This window comes from Silurus aristotelis, assembly GCF_946808225.1.
Source record: "Silurus aristotelis genome assembly, chromosome: 19".
In the NCBI taxonomy this organism is placed as follows: domain Eukaryota; kingdom Metazoa; phylum Chordata; class Actinopteri; order Siluriformes; family Siluridae; genus Silurus; species Silurus aristotelis.
In genome coordinates, this window is record NC_139592.1 from 13,526,525 (window position 1) to 13,538,461 (window position 11,937).

The 11,937-nt window shown below is 39.6% G+C and overlaps 1 protein-coding gene across 1 annotated transcript in view; it reads left to right on the forward strand.

Moving 5' to 3' along the window:
* Positions 1–209: 209 nt before the first annotated feature.
* The window catches only part of slco4a1 (solute carrier organic anion transporter family, member 4A1), a 32,225-nt gene continuing 20,497 nt past the window's right edge, over positions 210–11,937 (forward strand). Inside the window, exon 1 of the mRNA XM_083570370.1 lies at positions 210–326. The gene's annotated coding sequence lies outside the window, so the exon portion shown is untranslated. The remainder of the gene's footprint in view (positions 327–11,937) is intronic.

Below are 11,937 nucleotides of genomic sequence, written 5' to 3' on the forward strand. Positions count from 1 at the left end.
CAGAAACGGGCTTTAATGTAAATGTAACAATAATAATAATAATAATAATAATAATAATAATAATAATAATAATAATAATAAAAACAAGACTAAAGCATTGCCGGAAAATATATGTAATACAGCAGCAGGTCTGTGTTGACACGCGGTTGGTTGAAAGGTGCGGTGGTACCACGGGGGCGGTGCTTCAGTCGCAGCGACGTCACAAGCGTATTCTGGAGCGGTGCACTACAAGAGAAGGCGCACTTGACACGCGTGGACGTGGAGATCTAAACCCTGAGGTGCTCGCCTTACGTGGTTGTTGTCCATCTGTGAAGATTTCTGAAAATGTAAGTGGTGACGTTTTTTTCTTTTCTCATAGATAAAATAATTTCAATACGATCAATGAACGAACATCCGACTGCTGTGAATGGCAGAGTAGACAAGCCTATATGAGCATCACTTCTGTCCGGTGATACAGCCGACAGGTCTGGATGCTTAGCAAGCTAGCTTAGGTTGAACAAGATGCAGCAGATTGTCCGATCTGAAATAATCGTTATGAATTCGGGCGGTTATTTAAGGATTTATTCAGATTTATTCTAACGGGAACAATAGAGTGGGTTAGACCGTGCAGGTGGCATGCGTGTTCTCTGTTAGTACAGCAGGAGAAAGGAGGTGGCCAAGTCCTGTCATCCAGGGCGTTACTTTAAACGCCTGCCTGTTAAAGATTAATGCAAGAATTATAAAAAAAATTAATTAAAAAACAGTCGTTGAAAATGCAGAATTGAAATCAACACATGCATGTGCTGAAATATGTTCAGACAAGTTCATCAGGCAGTGCAGGAGACCTTGCCTATGCTAGGTACAGTACTGTCCATGGACTCTCTACTGAATATTCATTACACTGGAGAAACGTGGGGAATTCAGAGATCTGAGATTCAACATAGTTATTTTTAAGATTAGCATACAATACTGCTACTAATCACCATCATAATCATAATTTATCTTCAGATCCTGCAATATTCTTGACTGGGTTGCTTTGGACAATTCTAATTCACCTTGTATAGGATGTCAGTTCATCACAGGGCACTCCACACACACACACACACACACACACACACACACACACACACACACACACACACACACACACACACACACACACACACACAATTAGATTCCCACACTTTAAACATAGGAACACATTTTTAGTCCCACTACTGGCAATATTTTTTATTTGTGGGACATCGTAGAACCCAGAAGAAAGCACATGAATATGGGGAACATACAAAACTCCACCCTGATAGTAACCCAATCTCAATATCAAACCATGGACTTGGGACATATGAAGACTTGTATAACAATAATAATAATAATAATTATTATTTTTATTATTATTATTATTAGTGTTAGATTAATTTTATTGTTATTTTATTATTATCCATGGTTTGATATTGAGATTACCAGGCTGGATTTTTGCATGTTTTTGTTGTAACATAAAATAGGGTTCGATTCAGAGTGTTGGTTTTGTTTGTGTTGTATTGAGACTGGCCATTAATACAAAATACGATTAAGATTATACGAAGTCCAGTGTACATCTCTTCCCTTAGGTGTCAGGCCTACAGGTGCTGTAAGCTCTCAGATGGATTTGTCTAAATATGTACACAAACTCTCCTGCTTTCCTACTGTAAAGAAGGGCTGCAACTAACGAACGGCTGCAACTGATAATCAAATAATCTGTTTTTTTTTCTTCACGATTAATCAGATAAAAAGCTGTTTTGCTTATTATACCTATATAGAAACCTAATTCAGGATATTTATGTATAAAAGTGTACTTTTATAAAAGCAAAAGCCAGATATTAAGTTTAACCATCTTTAATTTTTACATTTCAAAGTGTCTGTTTGTAGAAGGAGTGCATGGGGGATTTCTCCTTAGAACAAATTCACTCATGCTGCATTGTTTCTTTCTGTAAAAATAACCTAACAAAACATTTGAGTATGCAACATTTGTATTGTTTTTAACGATAATTGCAGATAGCAAGTTGACAAATATGCTTTAAAGAAATACACAGACAATTTGTTTAGTTGTGAAAATATAAGCATCTGGAATATAAATAAAACTTTGTATAAAAAGAAAATAAAATATGCATAAATTTAATATAAAAACATTGAAAACGCATTTGAACGTAGTAAAGCAGCAGTAAATCACGTTTGAAAACAGATAAGTTACTGGTGTGGTAAACATTCTTTAAAATAGAGAATGAAATGAAGAAACACGGCAAGCTAACAGGCTTGATTAAAAAGAAAGGAATAAATATGCAATAGTGCACAAATGCATAAGCATTTGCTGAAAACCACAATATTGACTAAAAATGTAATCGTTTAGTGCTGCTATTACTTGCTGCTTTTACATTTAGTGTTTGTTTTAATTAAATCCATCGGTATACATGCCAGAACAGCTCTAGTGTAGCTGTCCCAATGTTATCGAATAGTTTACACATTAGCACTACATTAAACTGTAAAATGTTTACATGATGAGGATTATACAGTTTTTGCTTACCATGCAGATGTTTCGCCTTCATCCATGACACCAGTGTGTTTTTTTTTCTGCTGCCAGTTGACCTTTACTCTCTGCCATTTCGCTAACGTCTGTGTTATTTTGCCGTCACGCTAACCCGTAACCTGAGCAGCCCAAATAATTAATAATGGCATTCGTTGAATGAATTTCATTATAATTCATTATCGAATTTTATCAATAAGTTGTTGCAACCCTAGTATAGAGATATATTCAAATGCTGTTTTTGTTTATAATAATGTAGTCAGGTTGCTGTGCAGGATTTTCTGTTTTTTGATTAATTATTACACCACTAAACAGACTACGACTTCTTCCTGTAGCTAATACTACTGCTACAGCTAGTAATATGAATAGCAGTGTTGTAAATTAGATTTGTAATTATGGTGACATGAATGATATGGATGCCTAATATTTGGCACCCAGATATTTATCTAAAAATATTTTGTATATTTAACACTAGAAATATATTACATTCTGAGGTTAAAGATTAAACTCTCATGATCCCTCACCTACAACAAATGACTTCCAGTTAATTCTCAATTCCCATTTATGCTCACAAGATTAATTAATGACACTCGCCCACTAACAAGTTGTTAAATTCTACTTTAGTATTGTATCTGTATTTAGTATTTAGTATTCTTGTAACTGGAGCTGTAGTCCATGTACCAGTTGTCAGTTTGGCTTTGTCAATTTTATGCCTGTTTGCCAATCACCAGACCAGTTATTTTGCCTTTAGATGTAGAGTAATGTAGCTGCTTGTCTGTTGGTAATACTTTATTTTACAACCTCCACTTTTTAAGTTGACCATAGTGTTCAGAAACATAAACAGTCATCTATGACACACACAATGGCATGATGATGTAACTTGGGCAGCAGTATTGGTAGCGGTGTTCAGTCGTGGCACAAATACCATTGTATTTTCTAGCTACTTTTGTATCATTGTATTATCTGTTGTTTGCAGGAGCTCTTATCACAATTTCTGATTTCGTTTTTTATTATTCTCACTTCAACAAATGAAAAGAAACTAGTCAGATTTATTTAGTTGCATAATAATTTTGGACACTAATAGTTGCCCAATAATTGAGCACACGTAGATATTCTCCTAAGAAAGCTGAAACCTCACTTTTATTTTCTTAAATATTCAGGTTTGAGGTTGAATATTGTTGTATTGTACAAATTATTTTTAATCGTAGGAACCAGGGCAGGCTTTTTATTTTGATCAGTCAAAATCTGAAGAATTTCGTTGTTTTGTGTGTAAAAGAACTGATCTGATCTGACATTAAGAATTAATTAATGTACACCTCTTAAACTCTACCAGCAGGTCAAGATTTTGTAAGATTTTGTCAAGATGGTTTTGTAATTTTCTGCATTCTAATTCATCCCTATGTTTGGTGTTACTGTTAAGCCTATACATTAAAAAACCTCCTAAAATAAGTGGGTTTTTTTGTTGTTGTTTGTGGCAACTGAGTGTGTGTGCTGCAATGAACAACTGTAATCTATGTGTTATGAAGCTAGTGTAAATCTTTTGGGTGATAGCCTTTTTGCAACAATTATAGTTTTTTGACCAACTGCTAGCCCACACTGTTTCATCAAGGCCCATTCGTGCCTCATCACTGTGTGGCAATTCTAGTTCCTGTTGTGCTTCCTGCCGTACTTTCTGCTGTACAGCCATCTTGTAATTCCTAATATCTAACAAAAAACAGTTTTTAACTCTTTTAAAACAGTAAAATTGACCCAACATAAAAAAAAAAAAAATGTCAATTGCCTGTGGTTGTACATGACAATTACTACTTATTTAAGCCATGGTTTCCAATAGCAGATTGCAAAATTAGCTAAATTTTTTGTTTCGCTACTTCTGGGATATGGTCTTGGATGATCAAGGTTGTGTGGAATGTTTAGCATCTGTTTTGAAGACTATGGATCACAGTCACATTGGGTTGGGTCTTGTAGTCAATTACATCTTGACTACCTCTTTGCTGGCATCTATTAAATTAGAGTTCTCTTTTCCAGTAAATTGATCAGCATGTTCACATGACTTTCAAGAGAGGGGGAACTAAATTAGAATACCACTAATATATGTAGTGACAAAATTCCCAGTATGTTACACAAGACAAATTTTATCAACTTCTGACAAACAGATGGTGCATTACAGATCCCATATGACATGATGCACTACTCAAAATGTCCAAATGTGCTAAAAGGTGCGGCATGAACTCAGCATTGGACTTATGACATGTGATGTTTGTTAGATTTTACCATGCCTAAACAAAAAAATGAATTGTTGGAGAGGTTAGGAGAGGTCTCCCATGCGATCTACGATGCTCCTGGAGTCTTTTCTGATCAGAAAAGACTCACACAGCACACAAAGTGGTGCATAAATTCTTCTTTAGTTTATTGCAGAAAGCAGACAGAAGTATATTTACTCTGGACAAAACCTGAGCTAAAACTGTTCCTAATTGGGTAAGAAGACATGGAAACTAGAGATGTGCGAGCCCAGACAAAGACATTCTTTACAAACATCGTAAAGATCCTATAGACATGGCTAAGACTGAAACTAACAATTATTTTTATAATCGAATAATCTGACATTCATTTTTCATAATTAATTGAATATAAAATGTTTTATTTTATGTTTAAATAACTTTAATGTAGACATTTTAGAACTACAGCAAAAAAAATAATACTACAGTATTTAAGTATGCAAAGTTAAGCAATTTGTGTAAATCTACATTTGTCTTTTTTTAATGATAATTGCAGATGGAAAATTGACAACTATGCTAAAAAAAACTTTTAAAATATAATACAACATGGTTTGGACAATTATACAAAAATACACAGACATTTTGTTTAGTTGTGAATGGTATGAGCATCTAGAATATGAAAACATAAAAATTAATCAATGTGTTAGAAAAGGTTTATGAATGTGGTGAGGGAAGACATGCAGGTATTTGGGTTGAAAGAGGCAGATGTAGAGAACAGGGTAGTATTGGGACAGATGATCCACTGTGGCAACCCATAACGGGAGCATCCGAAAGAAGAAGATACGATGTCATGTAGTGTTGTTCAGATTATGTTGTATTTACCTAATTTGGGGACCTGATGATTCAACGGATGTGTACTTATATTTTCACATGAATATATTATATAGTATAATATTGTCTCAGGTCTGAATTAGTAACCTGGTGCCAATAAGCCAGTGGCTCTATTATGCTGTGTGCAGCATTTTGCTGGCAGGGTTTTGGGTTTACTTATCCCCGTAAAGATTCAAACAGGATCTGGCACCTTTCAGAATTGGCATGCCAGCATTGTCAAATTCGGATCTGTAATACAAATAAAATATAATAATTAAGAATAATCTTATATAAATTGTCATTTTAGTCAACTTCGTTTCCAAAGTATATGTTCAGTTATTTTTCGTGATGACCAATTGGTAACGGAACGTAACCGACACCACTCAGTCTGGTCCTGTTGGCAATAGGTCCTCAGGTATCTACCGAGTTCCTGGATCTTACACTCTGTCTGGCCATTGGATTGTGGATGGTAGCCAGAGGATAGATTCACAAAGATCCCCAACAGCCGGAAGAACGTCCTCCAGACGTGCAACGTGAACTGGGGTCCTCGGTCAGAAACAATCTCCTCCGGGAGCCCGAAGTTTCTAAACACATGATGAAAGAGGGCTTCAGCAGTTTCAAGGGCAGACGGCAGGCCCTTTAGTGGGATGAAGCGACACGCCTTGGAGAAGCGATCCACCGCTACCAGGATGTATTCTCGCACATATATTTCTTGAACCATTCCAGCCCACCAGTCACGTACCTGTACCAACCGGATAGTCCGTTTTCTCCCTGGATGGCCCGACCCGGGACCCTCGTGAACGTTCTTGAGGAGGGTCTGCTGACAGGTGGTTGGGACATACGTGCAGCCCACGGCACCCTGCCGTAACTGGTTTTTGGCGAGTGGTGTTGCTGAGCTTCTCCTCTAAGTTCCAGACGATTGGGCCGAGAATCAGTTTCGGGGGAATGATCGGTTCAGGTTCGACCGGTTCTTCCGGGGCCGTACATCCTGGAAAGGGTGTCCGCTTTAGTGTTTTTTTATCCAGGGCGGTAAGTAAGCGTGTACTGGAAACAGGTAAGGAACAGCACCCATCTGGCTTATCGTGGGTCCAGCCGTCTTGCCTCTCGGAGGTACTGGAGGTTCTTGTGGTCGGCTATCACCATAAAGGGATGGGATGCTCCTTCCAACCAGTGTCTCCATTTCTCTAATAATAGCTTGATGGCCAACAGTTCCCGGTTCTATGTACTATTTGTCACTTTAGCTTTGTCAATTTTATGCCTGTTTGCCAATCACCAGACCAGTTATTTTGCCTTTAGATGTAGAGTAATGTAGCTGCTTGTCTGTTGGTAATACTTTATTTTACAACCTCCACTTTTTAAGTTGACCATAGTGTTCAGAAACTTGAACAATCATCTATGACACACACAATGGCATGATGATGTAACTTGGGCAGCAGTATTGCTAGTGGTGTTCAGTCGTGGCACAAATACCATTGTATTTTCTAGCTACTTTTGTATCATTGTATTATCTGTTCCTCTTCACCAAGGGAGTCTTATGTTGTTTGCAGGAGCTCTTATCACAATTTCTGATTTCGTTTGTTTATTTTTCTCACTTCAACAAATGAAAAGAAACTAGTCAGATTTATTTAGTTGCATAATAATTTTGGACACTAATAGTTGCCCAATAATTGAGCACACGTAGATATTCTCCTAAGAAAGCTGAAACCTCACTTTTATTTTCTTAAATATTCAGGTTTGAGGTTGAATATTGTTGTATTGTACATATTATTTTTAATCGTAGGAACCAAGGCAGGCTTTTTTTTTTTTTTATCAGTCAAAATCTGAAGAATTTTGTTGTTTTGTGTGTAAAAGAACTGATCTGATCTGACATAAAGAATTAATTAATGTACACCTCTTAAACTCTACCAGCAGGTCAAGATTGGCCATCTGCAGAGTAAGAATAAATTCCAGTGGCCAGGTCTTTTAGAGATTGATTTGATGTGCCAGTCCTGCGTTTTCTAGAAATCTTCTGATTTGTCAAGTCAAACATATTATTTAATAAATCATGACCTAGCTAGTCTTGCAGCGCTATTGGTTATCATTTTCTTCATCTTTGTTCAGCTTTTGTAAATTACCTTAAATGTAAACGAACAATGGACAAGAAGCTGCCAGGTGGAGCAGATTTAAATAAATAAACATAAATAAACAAACTTCTTTTACAGCAAGCACATAGCAAAATTTTTTAATTAATCTGTCTACAATTATTTACAATTAGTTTTTTAGTCAAAGTCAAGACCGTCTCTAAAAAGTTTCAAAAGCAGACACAATTTTTGCATTCAAGTCTCTTAAATAACTTCTATTAAATTCTATTTCTTAGAAAAATACTATTTTGACGTTTTATCTTAACATTAGCCAAAAATCTTAACCCTGTATGATGGGCTGGTTTTTTTATATTTGGATGAATATAAATATTTGCATGAAATATACACTTGCCAATCTAGCAGCACATTGCATGATTAGTTCATGCTGGCTAATGGTAAAATCATGTTAAAATGCCTTTTTTTGTTTGTATTGACTGGGAAAGCTTTACAAACTCATGGTTTAAGTTCACAGAGGCTGGCTGTATGATTATAGATTTTATATGTGCAAATGGCATGTCGTTAAAATAAAATTCTGGTTGGCTGACTGAAATGTCAAGTGACTTTTTATTGGCCTACTTCTGCTATTTATTTGGTTTTGTAATTTTCTGCATTCTAATTTATCCCTATGTTTGGTGTTACTGTTAAGCCTATACATTAAAAAACCTCCTAAAATAAGTGGGTTTTTTTGTTGTTGTTTGTGGCAACTGAGTGTGTGTGCTACAATGAACAACTGTAATCTATGTGTTATGAAGCTAGTGTACATCTTTTGGGTGATAGCCTTTTTGCAACAATTATAGTTTTTTGACCAACTGCTAGCCCACACTGTTTCATCAAGGCCCATTTGTGCCTCATCACTGTGTGGCAATTCTAGTTCCTGTTGTGCTTCCTGCCATACTTTCTGCTGTACAGCCAGCTTGTAATTCCTGATATCTAACAAAAAACAGTTTTTAACTCTTTTAATTGACCCAACATAAAAAATAAAAAAATGTCAATTGCCTGTGGTTGTACATGACAATTACTACTTATTTTAGCCATGGTTTCCAATAGCAGATTGCAAAATTAGCTATATTTTTTGTTTTGCTACTTCTGGGATATGGTCTTGGATGATCAAGGTTGTGTGGAATTTTTAGCATTGTTCCCGATGTCGAATTTTTAGCATTGTTCCCGATGTCGTAGTTCTGTTTCGTCGGAGATAGCTTCCGCGAGAAGAAAGCACAGGGGTGAAGCTGGGAGGGTGGCCCGGTCTCTTTGGATAAGACAGCCCCCACTTCGGTAGCAGAAGCATCCACCTCCACCACGAAGGGACGCTGTGGATCGTGATGGTGGAGCAAGGGTGCGACACAGAACCTCCTCCGAAGCTCATGAAAGGCCTCCTCCGCCCCAGGGTTCCACTGGAATGTCTTGGCCTTCCCCTTGAGAAGTGAGGTGAGTGGCGCCGTGACCTGGCTGAAACCCTGGATGAACCAACGATAGAAGTTAGCAATGCCCAGAAAGCGTTGGAGCTCCTTGTTTGACGTAGGGAGCGGCCAGCCCCAAACCATCGTCACCTTTTTCTCGTCCATTTTAATCCTGTCGGCGTTAATGACGTAACCTAGGAATTGGATCTCCGGATGATGGAATTCACATTTGGATAGATTCAGGTATAGCTGGTGCTGTGGTAGCTGTTGGAGCACCGTGCTATGGTTAGTGGTGTTTGTGGTGTTCTCGTAGGGTCCGGGAGAAAATTATATAATCAATGTACATCGATGGCATACTTATAGACGCTCCTGAGGCTCAGCTTAGTGACGGTCCAGCTTATAGGCGCTCCTGAAGTCCAACTTAGTGAAGAGCTTGGCGTCTCGGAGATCCTCCAGGGCGGCCGGACCAGCGGTAGCGGGTACGGGAGCGGTGAGATCTGGGAATTAAGGGTTCTGTAGTCAATGCAGGGCAATCCACCGTCCTTCTTCCCCACAAAAAAAAAACTTGAGGCTGCAGGTGGGGATAATGGAGTAATGAACCCCTGATGGAGAGCTTACGCAACATACTTCTCCATGGCCTTGCATTCTGGAGCGGACAGGGGATACACTCAGTTTGGCCCCAGGTAGTTTGATAGTGCAATCCCACGGCCGGTGAGGGGGGAGACGAGTGGCGGCCTGGGCTTTGAATACCTCCGCAAAGCTGTTATATTCCACTTGCATTTTCACCCGTGTTGGGTCCGGAGCTTCTTCCACCCGGGTGGCAGCCACGGTCATGGCTGTGACGGATGGGGAAGTGAGTGAGACATTGTTCCTTGCACCTCGGACTCCACTCCAAGATGTCACATGGTTCCCAGGACCATCGGGGTGCATGCTTTGTGAGCCAGGCTCTGCCCAAGATGATGTCGACCATGGAGTTCTCCAACACTAGAAACGGGATCTCCTCTTGGTGAAGCAACCACACTCTTAGTGGGGGGTGGGGGGCACAATACTTCACCCAACCCCGACCCAGCGGGCGTCCTTGGATGGTTTGGACGGCTAACTTCTAGGAGCCTCTCTCCCGTGGAAGCTGGAGCCGGTCGAGCCTGAGTCGACTAGTGCAGACACAAAGACAGCAAGAGTGGGGGTTAGGAGAGTTGCGACAAGTTTAGACAGCGAGGAGATGTCTGTGGGAAACTCACCGGTACTCACCCCTGGTCTGGGCGGCCGAGTGGGGCACTCGGGGATGCGATGACCACGGTCTCCACAGTAGAGGCAAATTCGAGCCGCCAGGCGGCGGTTCTGCTTCTTCTGTGACAACCTTTGTAATCCCACCTGCATAGGTTCGGGTTTAGGAGGCGATGGTGGTCTCGACTTCCGACGGATGGCAGGCAGCGAAGTGTTGTGACATACCGATAGATCGTTGAATAAATGCTTCCAGACCGAGAGTGGCATCATGATTTGCCATGGCATATGGTTCGTGAATTGCAAGAAGGAGTTGATAGCGGGGCTTTCCGCGCTCCATAGAGCTTGCGCTCAGGCGAGCGTTCTTTTGGAAAGCAGCGAGACGAGAAACGCCACCTTAGCACGGTCAGATGGAAATTTGTGGGGTTGAAGCTTGATCTAGAGCTTTACCTGAAGCAGGAAGACGTGACATTCGGTCGCATCACCGGAAAACGATGCCGGGAAGGCCATCAGGCTGCCGACGGATGAAGCGGCCGCTGGGCTAACGGTGGCTGGATAGAAGGCAGACCGGAGTTCGAGAGAGTGCCAGGTTCTGGCTCCATTTGGAGGTATGGTGATTTCCTCTACTCGTGTTGTAAGTTTCGGTCTGTTATTCTGTCAGGCGAGGAGGCGGAAGCCGTAGCGATTTGAACGAGTTTTAATGAGAAGAAGGAGAGTAGAGCCGAGGTCCTTAAGTAGACCAGGTAGATGAGGCTTAGGTGTTGGTGGTTAATAGGATGGAGAAGAGCTCTGTGTGGGTGGGGTGCCGAGGAGAGGCGAAACTGGTGACGCCCTGACAGCTGGTGCCTTTATTCTATGATTAAACATTTACATCCTTAAAGTAGTGTGTTCTTTCAGGATGACAATAGTTTCATCCATAGGGTTTTTTCTTTTTTGCCTTGGTAATTTTGCTGTAATCATGTCTAGGCTATGTGTCTAGGCTATAATATGTGGGGAAAACCTGATTTGTATGTGTTATCGGTCATTAATTCCAGTTAAATTCACTAGCAAATGGAGGGGCATAACACGCTCCCTGGCAAAATAGGGTATTGGGTTTTGTTTGTGTGTTTGTGTGGAGGGGGATCCTTGTTTTCTACTGGGTTATTGCCAGGTCTTGTTAGGTCCAACCTTTTTTTTTTTTTTTTTTTTTATCAACTGTTTAGCTGACAGTTACAAATGAATGTTGAACATAATGTACTGTAGAACATCATTAGCATTGCCATTGGTTATTTAGTCATAATTGTGCTTAGTAGCATGAAAAGTTATAATTGAAGATTTCTGCTTAAGCCTGGAATCATATGTTGTGTTTTTGTGTGTGTTTGTGAGAGAAAGCATAAAATATATCTTATATTAATACAATTAACTAATAGTTCTATACTGTACTATTAGGTTGTATTCTGATCTGATTGCTCAAAACACATATGGAGATGGTCTAGGGTGCATATGACCATATTATTTCTCGGCGAGCGCTATTGCCCTAGCCTGAGAAAATGTATGTACTGTTTTGAGATTTTCCGGCTTTCTAGTTAAGAACGTAC